Genomic DNA, 13112 nt, shown 5'->3' with positions numbered 1-13112 from the left:
TCCTGTAAAACAAAGATCTCCTTCTTTTCCCTGTTCCCTTCCTTCTGCTCCAAAAAGAACCCAGATTCCAAACTCAGCTCTTTTTAAACCTTTTTTCCTTCTGGCCCCTCTCAGGGGTCTCTTCACAGGGTTTTGGCTACTCCGTTTTGGGGACAGGGGCCCTTGACACTAAACCATTGCAGGAAACTAAATTTGTCTTACTGTGTAGCTTGACCCCTGCGCTCTGGGCTGGCCTTCAGATATCCAACTGCTCACTCATATTATCTCCAAGGTCTTATACTTAGAGACTTTCTCTTGAGTAGCCCAGAACTGGCCAAATTTGAAATTTCAGCCTCTCCTAGTGACGAGTACCTGGATACGGAAGGAAGTGATGTGTGAGTTCTGTTCCTACTGATACAGTTTACTTACACATCCTTTCCTCAACTTAAGAAGGCAAAACTAGTCATAGTCTAAATTCTAAATGAGAATGGTTTTCCTTTATTACATTCCTGCTTATTAATAGTCATTATTTTATTTTATTAAGTTTTTTTTCTCATCCACCACAGCCTTTCTGGTTTATTAACTGCTCTCTGTTGTAGCATACCATTTTCCCACCACAACTGACTCATCTCTTCTCTTCTCTGCCAATGTAACTTTTACCCATTCTACAAAGATCATCTGAAATCACATTACTCTCACAAAATGCGTGTATACAAAAGCATGCGTAAACACCCAGCTAATTTTTTCTTTCATTTTTTTCCTTTTTCAGCTTTATTAGGTAGAATTATTACAATTCAACTGCACATACACATTATATTGCATATAAATACATATATACAGTATCTTGCACTTTTTTTTTTCGTTTACATAGATACACTGATGATTGTTTCTAAGAACAGATAAGAGCTTTAGCTTTCTAAACTTACATAGTTTTAACACCCAGCTAATTTTAATGTAGTTTTTTACAGTTCACAAAAGACTTGCATATACAAATTCTCATTTGATGCTCTTATGTTCTTAACAGACTATGGAATGCATGTTATTCAGACTTCCATTTTACATATAAGAAAATTCAGTCTTTGTGCAGCCAAGCAACTAGCCCAAGGACATACAGTTAAATTGATACAGTTTTGCATTTCAGGGAAAAACTTTTTTTTTTCTTTTACCTTTTGATCCCTTTCACTTAAGGTCCGATTGGTCATGGGGTTTTGTATATTGTTGTTTTACTATATCTTTGTAATATAGTTTGAAATCAGGAAGTGTGATGTCTCCAGCTTTTTTGTTCCTTCTCAGGATTGCTTTGGCTATTCAGGGTATTTTGTGGTTTGATACAAATTTTAGATTTGTTTTCTATTTCTGTGAAAAATTCCATTGGAATTTAGCTAGAGATTGCACGAAATCTGTAGATTGCGTTAGGTAGTATGGACATTGTGACAATATTAATTCTTCCAATCCATGAACACAGAATATCTTTCTATTTATTTGTATCTTTTCCAACTACTTTCATCAGTGTCAAACAGTTATCAGTACACAGATGTTTCACCTCCTTGGTTATATTTATACCTAGGCACTTTATTCTTTGTGATGAAATTATAAATGGGATTGTTAGTTTCTCTTTCTGATAGTTTGTATTAGTGTATAGAAGCACAACTGATATGTATATTAATTTTGTATCCTGCAACTTTCCTGAATTTATTAGTTCTAACAGTTTCTTGGTAGGGTCTTCTCTATATCTAATATCATGTCATCTGCAAATAGAGAAAACTTCTTTTGTGATTTGGATTCTTTTTATTTTGTTTTCTTGCCTAATTGCTGAGGCCAGGACTTCCAGCAGTATGCTGAATGGAAGTGGTGAGAGTGGGCATTCTTGTCTTGTTCCTGATCTTAAAGGAAATGCTTTCAGTGTTTCCCCATTGAGTATGAATGTTAGCTGTTCGGCTTGTCATATAAGCCCTTATTGTGCTGAGGTAGGTTACCCTTCCTCCCACTTTGTTGAGAGTTTTTATCATAAATGGATGCTAAACTTGGTCAAATGCTCCTTGTATATCTATTGATATGGTCATATGATTTTTATCCTTCATTTGTTAATGTGTATCATGTTGATTGATTTGTTGGTAGTGAACCATCCTTGCATACCTGGATTAAATTCTACTTGATCATAGTGTTTCATCCTTTTAATGTATTGTTGAACTTGATTTGCTAATATTTTGATGAGGATTCTGCATCTACGTTCATCAGGAATATTGGCCTGTAATTTTCTTTTTTCTGTGAAATGTTTGTCTGGTTTTGGTTTGGCCTCATCAAATGAGCTTGGAAGTGTTCTTCCCTCTTTGATTTTTTGAAGAGTTTGAGAAGGATAGATATTAAATTTTATTTAAATGTTTGGTGGAATTCACCAGGGAAGTTCTCCGGTCCGTCTTTTGCTTGCTGGAAGGTTTTGGTTACTGATTCAATCTCCTTACTAGTAATAGGTCTGTTCAGATACTCTATTCCGTCATGATTCAGTCTTGCTTGGTTGTATGTTTCTAGGAATTTATCCATTTCTTCTTCTTGTCCAATTTGTTGACATTTAATTCATAGTAGTTTCTAATTTTGTTTTCTTTTTTTGGCTGAAATATTATAAGGCAAATCCAAATTTTAATATACATGTTTGATAAGGATTTTAAATAAAACCGTATCCACCATGCCATTATCTCACCACCATAATTAAGAAAACCTCTTCATGCTATCATCTATCGTCCAGCAAGTGTTAATTTTTTCTGATTATCTCACTGATTCTTTTCACAGTTGCTTCATTCTATTTAAGATCTAAACCAGGTTCATATATTGCACTTGATTGTCATGTTTTGAAGTCCCTTTAACTTGACTTTACTAGTTCCCTGTCCCCCCTTTTGTCATATCATAATTTGCTGGAGAATCTATATCATTTATACTGTAGAATGTTCCTGGGATTTAGCTGATTGCTTCCTCGTGATATTCCTCCTTTTCTAGAATTCTAGATCCAGAATTTTTATTCGATTCAGGCTCTGTATTTTAGCCAAGAATACTTCATAGTGCTTGTTGTGTAATACCTGTTTCATAACGTCTTCAGGCACATAATGTCTGGCAGCTTCGTTTTTCATGATGAAATATTGTTCATGAGTTCAAATGATTTCAGCTTGATCCTTACCTTAGAACTTTTTAATCAGCCTATCACCTGATTGTTTTAGCAATAACAACCATGGCTAGCTCCAACGTTTCATTAGAGATTGAACAAAAAATAATTTCTAATTCTAGCATTCCTTCTGAATTTATTAGCTGAAATTCTACCGTACAGAACTTTTTTCATCAACTGTTTCTTTACCCTGAAATACAATTTTCATATATTCGAATTGTTTTAATTATTCTTTTTGATGATTAAATTGTTGCACTTCTGTCCAAAGAGAAGTTACACAAGTTGGTTCCTGTGTGTTTTAGATTTGTTCACATTAATTGTTGATAATTTTCTTGCTTTCTGGCCCAAGATGGCCCAGACTCATCTTGTACATTTCCTGCCCCTGACCCAGTATTAGTCATTTTTTTCAAAGATCCCTGGTTCCTTTTACTACAAAATGGTAGATAGAAACCACCATCAGGGATTCCCATTGTCACTGGGTTGTGATTACTTCTAGGTCTTTCCAATGAACAGAGCTAGGAAATAGGTAATTTTTTCAAATTGAATCCATAGGATTATTCCAGTTCAAATACAAGATTACAGGGTTATCATTTAATTTCTTTGATTTTATATTTGTGTCTTTTTTTCTCATATACTAAAATTTTTTTCCTAATGACATTTACATGGCTACTTATCTGCTTTATCCTACTTCAAGGATTTATGGCACTCTTTTTGTCTGTATAACATATCCTATTAGGGAAAGACAGTAGAAATACTGTGTTTTAAAGTCATCTGACAACAAGTTTATACTGTAGAGCACAGGGAACTATATTTAGTATCTTGTAGCAACTTACGGTGAAAAAGAATATGAAAACAAATATGTGTCTGTTCCTATATGACTGAAGTATTGTGCTGTACACCAGAAACTGACACAACATTGTAACCTGACTATATACTTCAATAAAAACATATTAAAAAAAATAAAGTCATTTGATCTAGTTCTTTTCTCTATGTGGCTGTGCCATCAACCTGAGATATAGTTAGTTTAGTTTCAAGTACTTTTCCAATTTCTAGGGGATTGATTTTTTTTTTCCTTTTTGGGATAATTGTACTTTAATTATGTAGTATATAGCACGTAGCTAGGCATTGTTCTAAATTCTTTATGTGTATCATGTGATTTAACCCTTTCATAACAAACCTTTGCTGTGGGTATTTACGTTTAGGGAGAATGAGGTGCTAAGAAATTTCATAGTTCCTGAGATCACAAGTTGAGGGAGATGGATTTAACCTGAAGGATCTGATTTATATTCCCATGGCAAAATATGATGAATTCCATAAGAGATAAAAGCAAACTAATTTGGGGGATTCAAGTTACTGAATTTGGGGCATTCAGTAACAGGGACCAGAAAGAGGGACTTATGAAAGAAGGGGATTTTAGAAATGTTCACATAAATTTCCTCAAATTCCCTATTCTCATTTCATTTCATTCAAGGATGTGCAGTGAGCAAAAAATTGGAGACAACCTATACTGACATACAGGGGAATGATATGCAACTATTTACAATTAGTTTGGCATTTATTACTTTTGTCCACAACTAATGTGTTTTATTTTCCAAATGCTTTTCTTTTTAGGTTTATTTGTTTGTTTGTTTATTGAGTATAGTCAGTTTACAATGTTGTATCAATTTCCAGCGTAGAGCACAATTTTTCAGTTACACATGAATATACATATATTCATTGTCACCTTCTTTTTTCACTGTGAGCTACCACAAGATCTTGTATATATTTCCCTGTGCTATACAGTATAATCTTGTTTATCTATTCTGCATATGCCTGTCAGTATCTACAAATTTTAAACCCCCAGTCTGTCTCTTCCCACCCCCCTCCCCACTGGCAACCGCAAGTTTGTATTCTATGTCTGTGAGTCTGTTTCTGTTTTGTGTTTATGTTCATTCGTCTCTTTCTTTCTTTCTTACTTTCTTTCTTCCTTCCTTTCTACCTACCTTCCTTCCTTTCTTTCTTTCCTCCTTTTCAGATTCTACATATGCGCAATCTCATATGGTATTTTTCTTTCTCTTTCTGGCTTGCTTCACTTAGAATGACATTCTCCAGGGACATCCATGTTGCTGCAAAAGGCGTTATGTTGTCCAAATGCTTTCAAAAGCTTCTCTTGTTCACTAGTTTTCAGCAACTTGATGATATCATGACTTGGTGTTGTTTTCTTTGTTTTAATTCTGAGCAAGGTTCATTGAGCCTCTTGGATATGTAGGTTTATACTTTCCATCAAATCAGAAGGCATTTTGGGCTATTGTTTCTTTTGCTGTTGTTGTTTTTGTTTTCTTGTTACACAGAATTTTAATTTTTAATAAAATCCACTCAATTTTCTCTACCATTTTCTTTTTTATTATTTTCTTTTCTTTTATTTATTTTTTAAATTGAAGTACAGTAAGTTATGATGTGTCAATGTCTGGTGCACAGCACAGTGTCCTCATCATGCATATACATACATATATTCATTTTCTTTTTCTTCATTAAAGTTTATTCCAAGATATTGAATATAGTTCCCTGTGCTATACAGAAGAAACTTGTTTTTTTAAAATCGATTTTTATATATAATGGCTAACATTTGCAAATCTCAAACTCCAAATTTATCCCCTCTCACCCTCTTTCCCCCAGTAACCATTAGATTGTTTACTATGTCTGCAAGTCTGTTTCTGTTTTATAGACAAGTTCATAGTGGCCTTTTTTTTCTTTCTTTTTTTAGATTCCACATATGAGTGATATCATCTGACATTTTTCTTTCTCTTTCTGGCTGACTTCATAGCTATTGTTTCTTCAAACATTTTTCTGCCCCCATTTTTCTGGGATTCAGTTTACACATACATTAGATGACTTAGTATGTCTTTTCCTTCCTCTATACTTTCATTTGAAAGCATTTCTATTGCTATATCTTCGGGTACATACTTTTTTTTTTCAATCTGTTTTTTTTTTTTTTTCATTTCAGTTACATCATCTTTTTCAGGTCTGGAATTTCCAATTGGCCTTCTCTTTCTATACCTTCCTTTTCTCCCTTCAGTATTGTCTATATTTTTGTTTACATCCTTGAGCATTTTTATAAATGGTTTTTTAAAGGATTTGTCTGCTAATTCCACACTAGTTCTGGATCTGTTGCACTTGAGCTAATTTTTCTTTGTTTTTGGATTACATTTCCCTGCTTCTTTGCACATTTGCTAATTATTAATTGGATTTTAAACATTGTGACTATTTTGTTGTTGGGCCCTAGATTTCATTGTCTTTCCTTAAGGAGGGTTAGATTTATTCTGGTATGAATTATATACACTTTTGAAGCTTTTTTAAAGCATTGCATGTTGCTCTCGAGAAGTCTGATGCCAGCCTTCCTTACCTTTAAAAATAATGTTATCTTTATGCCTGAAGTCTCTGAGGCTTTTTCCTTTGTATTTTAAGTCTAGTGGTTTTTCTAACGTACATGTCAGGGTTCTTCATTACAGGTCATTTTTCCCATGTATGTGGTGGCTTCTTTCAATATTTATATTTAAGTTTTCTCACTTCTGGGAGCTTTTTAAAAATTTTAAACACTCATTTTATTCCATTGTTTCATTTCTCTTCTTCAGAGATTCCAGTTACATGTATGTTGATTCTGTGTGTGTCTGTTTTCTGTCCCTCTCACACTCTTGTTAATCCCCTTTTAAATATCTTTATCTCAGCTTCATTCTCGTGTTGTTTTACTAACTTTCTTCATTGTCCCTTATTAGGTTTTTATTTGAATTCCTTCTTCCTTAGGCACCTGGTAGTCCTTCATTTTTTTTAGACACATGCTTTTTTCTTCAAGTTCTTTCCTGAGTTTGGTCAATTCTTATTGTATTTCTTTCCTTTTTTTTTTTCCAGTCCATATTTCTTGTGAGTGTTTGAATTTATGATTTTGAGTGGTTTGATTATCTTTAATGAATGTATAATTCAGTGTAGGGTTTTGTGCTACAGCACACTGCTTTGGGGTTGGTTTCGTGGGGAGCGTTTTCATCAGCTAAAAGTAGCATTCTTGGTTTGTTTGGTTTGGTTTGGTTTGGTTTTTTGTGTTCTTATAGTTGCTGGTATGGGGTTGGTTTAATTTTTTGCCTATGCTTGAGCATTTTATACACAATATGAATGCCCGATTAAGCCAGAATTTATAAGTACAGTTTTTTTTTAAGTAAATGAGTTTACGGTGATGTTGAAGGGTGAAAGTGTTGGTGTGTCCTATTTTTCAGGCTTTTTTTTTTTGGATCCTTAATTTAACTTTCTTCTTTCCACTCACTGTGGTTTCTCCAAGGCGCCCCACCCATTCTCTATTCCTCTGATGCCCTCACAAAAGAAATGCTGTATTTGAGGCAGCTGTTTCCAGTCCCAGTCACCTTCAGGCATCTTGCATGTATCCAGTATTGTGAACAACACCTCCCAGAGCTGAGGTTTTGGTTTGGTTTGGTTTTGGACCTCCTGCATGCTGATCACCTCCCAGAGCCGAAGTCTTTTGTTATTATTTGTTTGTTTGTTTTTAATGGAGGGACCGGGGACTGAACCCAGGATGCAACCTCGTGCATGCTAAGCATGCGCTCTACCACTGAGCTCTACCCTCCCCGGCTAGAGCTGAGTTTTAACATGCAACGTTGGACATTTCCGTCCTGCAGTGATTTTGGTCAGTGCTTTGTTTAAGTCCTTTGCTCCCCTCTTTTCTTTTGAAGGGACTTGTAAAAGTCACAGTTCCCCTACTCTAAGCATCCACAGGCTTGTAGGAGTGGGATTTCTGTTGGAATTTGATGTTTATTTCTCTACTTACAGGTAATTTGAAGTTCGAGTTGTTCCCTGTCTCCTACAAATGCCAAAGGCTGGGCAATATGTGGTTTTATTTACATTCTTTGTTTATTTTATGGATTGGGGGAGGCTGTATAGACAGATTCTGATTCAAGCATCTGACATTATGTTCGAGACCTGGACTCTCTATTTGGAATTGCCTCTCTAGGACCACAGTAGGGTGATTTGTGAGCATATAGGCCAGAGGAGCTTCAGAGCAGGAATCAACATTGTAGTCTGCACCAGGGGCCAGCAAACATTTTCAGCTATTAAATATTTTAGGCTTTTGGGGGCCATACTGTCTCTGTGGACCAGCAACTCTACTGTGGTAGCATGAAATCACAAAAGACAAGTAACCACATGAGTATGACTGTGTTCTTATAAACTCCAGAACAAAAACAGACATTGGGTCGGATCTGACCCTCAGGCCATTGTTTGCCAACTTCTGGCACCTATTAAGCCATAGGAAATGGCTTCAAAGTAGATAAAACAAATTCCAAATGTTTTGATAGATGGTTCAATAGAAAATTCAGAGATTTTGTTAGTAAAATAGTAATTTAATGTCTCTCGAGTTTCTCATTAAATACAAAAATATTAGCTTGTATTCTCTATTAAATAAGCATAAGGATAGAGCTCTATCTTAAAACTTTACAGTGTATCAAGTATGACCATAGAAAATCTTTAATGATGGGAAAACGTTCACAAGATGTTGTTATGTAATAACACATTTCAGCATTCAATTAATACTTGCTGAATGAGTAATTCTTGATTACAAAACAATATTACAGTGTGATGTTGAAGAGACCGAAATGTTAACAGTGACTACTTTTAAATGGTATGGCCATGCACAATTTTTGTTTCCTTCTTTAATCTTTCTTTATTCTGCAATGATTCAACAATAAATGTGTACAACATTCGTTAAATATATTTGCTTTGATCCAAAAGAAGCAAGCAATAATGTAGTTTTTTTTTTGTAACAGAGTAACAGTATTGCAATAATAAAAGAATTAAAAGACTTAAAAAGAAAAGTTATGCTGGTTGTTGGCCACAGAAGAAAATTGACAAAATTACTGGAGGCAGTCTGATCCAGTGGAGGGATGGATTTTGGAGAAAAAACTGAGTTCAAATTCAAACTCCTTTAGTATTAACATGATTCTTGAAAATGAGACACCTTCTTGGGTAAAGAGGAAATAATATCATCTCCCTCAATCTTGTGGTAAGAATTAAAAGAGATAATTTACACAACTAATTCAAAGTGCTCTATAAAGCAGACTTACAACTCCATTAGCTTTCCAAACTAATTCCTTAGGAGCACCTTCAAAATTTGTTTTGAGCTGAATTTTTGACCCATTTTGTCTTCTCTTCAATAATCACATGAAGTCTTTCTCTACATCTTTTTATTCCATGAATGCTTATAATTATAAGGGTCATACCTTCAAAGGACACCAAGTGAAATCCTGCACCCTTCTGGAAACTGCTACCATGCACTTGCTACATCACCATTACCATTTTATGTGTATGTAATAAAAGGGTGTAGTTTTTTGCATTTGAATTTTTTCACACAAATGACCTTGTACTCATGTATCGATCTGCAAATTGCTTTTTCACTAGGCCCTTCCTCTTCTCTCTTGCTACAGAATCATTGGGACCTTGCAAAGTGTTCATCACAGCTTCTCTTCTCTTGGTCAAATTCTGCTTATGCATGATAATCCCAGAAACAATAAGAAGGCATCTTCTGCGCACAGTGGTCTCTTAAAATATTTCTCAGCACTTGACTCCTGATTGAGTCAATGTAAAGGAAGCTTTTATGACAGCAATGCCAATGTTCAAGTAAATGCTATTAGTGTTATATCTTAGGAATTACTGCAGTGATGTAGGAAGGATTAAGAAAATGATGAATAGCTTTGGATGCTTTCTTCTTCATGTTTCCAACCAAGATCCTTCTTTTGCAGTAGCTGGAGCTCTGGATCATTCCTTTGATATTTTTGCAGATGTAGAGTCTGAAAAGACTCAATGAAAATTTAAGTGTTTTAATTTACTGAACAAATTCCAACCAGACTTCAAAATGAAGGTGCAAAAAGGGGGCAAATTAATGCAAATCACCTGGATGTAATAAACAATGTGAAGATGATGAGAAATTCATTGCTTTAGAGAAGCCTTACTTCTTGAACAAAATCTTTAAAATGAAATTTCTTTTTTAAAAAAATTGTTTAAATCATTTTATTTCATTTATGTGGGAGTGGGGTCCTTGTTTTTGTTGTTGTTGTTGTTGTTTTTATTTTTTTTTTTGGAATGGAGGGGCTGGGGATCGAACCCAGGACCTCATGCATGCTAAGCACATGCTCTAGCACTGAGCAATACGCACACCCCCTCCTCAGAAAATCAATTCTTTACAAGTTGGGTTTGAAAGTTATTTTCAACAGAATCAAAATACTTCAAAACTCTTCAAGAATGTTTATGTCATTGAGACCCATATGACATTTCCCCTGCTCTCTGATGAGTCAGTTTTGCGAACACTTTAAATGTTCCACAGTGAAATGGAAATGTGACTTCCTCAAGTGGATCTTAACCCATGAGTAACCCTGTAACAATGAAATGACTGCGTTTTAGAAATATTTTATAACAGTTATCCATATGAAATTTAGATAATCTATAAAGATAATGTCGTTTTATATCAAGTGAATTTAAACTGAAAGACTAAGACCAACTTCATCAAACAAAATTGCTTTCTGGCCTGCTAAGCGTTCTAACTGTGTTTAACTTATATGAACAAAGCAAATTAAATAGTTTAGGAAATAATATTAATATCCTAAGGCTATCATTTTGATAAATCTCTAGTTGGAACTTAAAGCAATTAATTATAATTTAACTTTACTCCTTAAGTGTAATTAGATCTGGAATCAGTGTAATCAGTGTAATGTATAATCATTGTTTTAATAAATATATTTACAAATATCATATAGTAATTTTTATAATTCCACTCGTGTGCCTACTTGCTAATGGATATAGAGTTTGAATATACAGGAAATTTTTTTAAGTTATTTTTCTTTTATTTGTTCAACAGACATTTTTTAAGTGCCTGGGTTGTGTGAGATGCTATTCTGGTCATTAGGGATACAATAATGAATAAAACAGAAAGGTAATCCTTATTTGTATGTAGCACACAGTGAGAAAGACAATCAAAAGGGTAAATATAAGGGGGGAGGGTATAGCTCAGTGGTAGAGCGCAAGAGGTCCTGGTTCAATCCCCAGTATCTCCATTAAAGTAAAGAAAGAAATAAACCTAATTACTCCCCAACCAAGGGTAAATATAATTACAGGATGTTAGAAACTGATCATGCTAAACGAAAAAATAAAGCAATGGAGAGGGTTAATGTTTGGGAAAACTGAATTGTTGACTAGTGTGGCTGGGGAAGCCCTGGGAAGGTGACTTCTGAACCGAGGGGGAAGGCAGTGCGGAGCTCATCACACAGACATGTGGGGAGAAACACCTCAGGTAGAGGAAGGAGCAGGTACCAAGTCCTGCTCTTTGGCAGCGTCATGCCTGTGCTGGGGTAGAGAAAACAGGGGTTAGCCCAGCAGGAGATCAGATCTCAGACATCACTGTCGGGCAGCCAGATCGCATAGGGCGTGGTGGCTGTTATAAAGAACTTCGGCTTTTACTCTGAACGCAGTGAGAAATCATATCATTGGAGGGTTTTCAGTAGGGGAGTGGCAAGGTCTGACTTAAATTTGTTTTTTTAATGGAGGTACTGGGGATTGAACCCAGGACCTCATGCATGCTAAGCATGCACTCTACCCCTGAGCTATACCCTCCCCCTGACTTACATTTTTAACAGAAAAAGACTATAGGGAGCAAGGGAAGACATGGGGAAACATCTAGGAGGCTATTGCAATCATCTGGGCAAGAGATAGTGGTGGCCTGGACCATGGTGGTGGTCACGGGATTGATAAGTGGCTCAATTATTCTGTCAGGTGGATTTGGCATGACTTACTAACAGATCAGCTATAAGAGAGAGAGGTGAGTCCAAGTCAAATGACACCAGCATTTTAATGTTTGTTTTTGTACCTGAATAGAATGGAGTTACCATTAGCCGAAGCAGGAGGATTGCTGGAGATGCGGTTTGGGGAGGGTGGCTATCAAGAGATCAGTTTCAGGCCTGTAAAATTTGAGAGGTATATTACTGCTGTAAATGGTGGTGTCAGGCAGACAGCTGGATATCCAGATCTGGAATTGGAGGAGAGGTCCAGGCTGGAGAGATAAATTCGGGGGTCCCCTGCATATAGATGATATTTAAAGCCACGAGAGTCAAAAAAGGATTACCAAGTGGATTAGAAAGAAAGAGAAGAGAACCAAAGACTGTGGTAGGGGAACTCTCACATTTACAGGCTAGAGAGATGAGGAAGACTATGAAAGAAAGACTGAGGAAGAGTTGGCAGGAAAATGGGGGAAGAACCGGAAGAAAGCAGTGTCCTGCAAGCTGAGTAAAACAAGCGATGATTCAAGGAGGAGGAAGTGGCCGACCATCACAGATGTGGCTGATAGGGAGAGTAAGGCAAGGGCTGGGACTGACCGATGGATTAGCAAAAATGCAGATGACCAGTGACCTGAGGAGACCAATTTAGGAGTGGGCTGGGTGCATCGCTGATTGTAGTAGATTTGACAGAGAATTGTAGACAATGAATATAGGATATTTACTCTAAAGAGGACAAAGTAGTCTATAAATTAAGGCAGTAACTGAAGGGGGTGGTGGAGGCGATCAAGGGATTTTTTTTGGAAGATGGGAGCAAAAACATGTTTGCTGATAGGAATGATCTAGGGAATCCTTGTAAAAAGAATGTCAAACATTGACTCATGAATTTCTTTGAAATGTTGGGATGACAGTCAGGGCAGTGGGAGAGAGTGGGGAAGGGAGGGAATTAAAGTGCAAGTCATCTCCTGAGGGCAGCCACAGTGTATATGACAAAGGAGCTGTGGTTGTGGTTGTGGTTGGTGATTAAGATTTCCCTCACAATTAACCATGGTCCATTTGTTAAAGAGCCTTGACACTCTGCGTAATGCTTCAGTGCTTCATCTTCAGCTATCACTTCTATAGCATTCACTTCATCTGCGTTGGAGGTCATTGCTATACACTGCTGTAGTGCACGTGATAGA

This window comes from Vicugna pacos, chromosome 11, assembly GCF_048564905.1.
Source record: "Vicugna pacos chromosome 11, VicPac4, whole genome shotgun sequence".
NCBI classification, from domain to species: domain Eukaryota; kingdom Metazoa; phylum Chordata; class Mammalia; order Artiodactyla; family Camelidae; genus Vicugna; species Vicugna pacos.
Note: the sequence above shows the minus strand (reverse complement) of the source record.